General features: G+C 41.5%; 1 non-coding gene across 1 annotated transcript; it reads right to left on the reverse strand.

The window, feature by feature from the left end:
* Positions 1 to 1,368: 1,368 nt before the first annotated feature.
* Positions 1,369 to 1,475, reverse strand: LOC130716336 (small nucleolar RNA R71). The gene has a single exon (XR_009011954.1). It is a non-coding gene; the product is annotated as a small nucleolar RNA R71 (small nucleolar RNA).
* Positions 1,476 to 1,955: the final 480 nt, after the last annotated feature.

The raw sequence follows: 1,955 nt of genomic DNA on the forward strand, positions 1-1,955 counted from the left end.
AGGGTTTGAGTTCTGGAGCTTTAGGAGCTTTCTCTAAGCCTTATGTTCCAGGTTTCATCTTTATTTTCTTGTATGGATTTTATGGCCATGCTTGGCTAAAACCCCCTTTTGCTTTGGGTTCTTTGTAAGACTTTGAATGTTTTAGCTTTCATTCCTTTCCTATTCATGTTGTTCTGAGTAAACCCTTGAATCTCACTCCTATGCTTTATCTTTCAAGCTTGAATGCATGCTAGCTTCTTACTTTTCTATAATTATAACGATAGTTTGTTATAGAATTGGGACTTGTTGTGAGATTACCCCTTCTATACTTGCTGCTAGGAATAGAGGAAGGGTTGGGGTTTGTTGGCCTTAATTGTATGTTTAGTGCTTCTAGCAAATGTTTAGGTTATCAAGGAATTGAACCTATCTTTTGATTAGGAAGGGTTTACTTTACGAGGCATCGATAGATAACTAACTAGGCTAGAACATCAAGGAGAGACTCCGGATTTATTGAATAGGAAGGTTTGCTAAAACTGAATTAGTTGAGCAAGAACCCAAGGCAATCTCATCACTGATTTTCACACACTTTATCACTTGTTCACTTGTCTTTTACATGACCTAAGAAACAATCAACCTTTAAAACTGAATTTTACTTGCTTTTCAACCTTGAACTTGATTCTTAAACTGAATCTGCAATCTAATTCCCTGTGGTTCGATAATTTAAAACCGGGTATATTCTGTACACTTGCAGATTGACCAACAAGTTTTTGGCGCCGTTGCCGGGGAATTGTTTTGTGATTTTTGGTTTAAGCTTTAAGTTTGTGGTTTTGTTTTAAGTTTTGAACTTGTCTAGAATTGGTGCTACTAATCTTTCTCTGTTTTAAGTGTCATACTTACAGGTTGCTCTCAAGAGAGACACCGTCATAGGTGGCCGTACGACGGAGGAGGAAATGCAAGCCCATATTGAGGCAAGAATCCAAGAGGGTATCACCCTCCGATTGCGAGAGCAAGAAGTTGAGAATGCCAACCGAACTCTTCGGGAACTTACTTCGGGGTCAATGAGCTTTGACTATCCCGGAAGTATTGTTATCCCCGAAGGAGTGGGGAACTTTGAGTTGAGACCGGCATTCATCAACATGGTGAGCCAAAGCCAATATGGTGGAGGTTCCTCGGAAGATCCTCATGCTCATATGGAGAGGTTCATCCGTAATTGCAACACTTCGGGTGATGAATGTTCCTTCAGAAGCAATTCGGTTGAGCCTATTTCCATTCTCTTTGAAGGACGCAGTAGAGGATTGGCTAAATTCACAACCTCAAGGGAGTCTCACTACTTGGGATGACCTTGCAGAAAAGTTCACAACGAGGTTCTTCCCAAGGTCCCTTTTGAGGAAATTGAAGAATGACATCATGACTTTCGCACAATCCACAGATGAAAATCATTATGAGGCTTGGAAGCATTTCAAGAAGCTTTTGAGGAAATGTCCTCAACACAATCTCACCAAAGCTGAATGTGTTGCAAAGTTCTATGATGGGCTATTATATTCATCAAGGTTTGGCTTAGATGCGGCTTCAAATGGGGAGTTCGATGCTCTTCCCCCACAAGCGGGGTATGACTTGATAGAAAAAATGGCGGTGAGAGCCATGAACTCCGAGAATGAATGCCAAATCCGAAGAAGTTCTTTTGAAGTGGAAACTTATGACAAGCTCATAGCCTCCAACAAGCAACTCTCCGAGGAAGTAGCGGAGATCCGAAAGCATATAAAGGAGACCAAGTCAATTGGAGCAAGAATGATTTGTTTGGAGTGCAAATTTTGTGGTGAATCTCATGCTAGTAACCAGTGTACTGTCAATGATGATGATAGCGAGACCAGAGCATTAACTCATGGAAGAGGAGCTCCAACCGCATAACAAGGGCCTCTTGTCCAGCCGCAAATTGTTGAAAGGACGGTTGGCAAGAGGAGTCTAGAGGAGCTGAT

This window comes from Lotus japonicus, chromosome 4 (assembly GCF_012489685.1).
Source record: "Lotus japonicus ecotype B-129 chromosome 4, LjGifu_v1.2".
Taxonomy (NCBI): Eukaryota; Viridiplantae; Streptophyta; class Magnoliopsida; order Fabales; family Fabaceae; genus Lotus; species Lotus japonicus.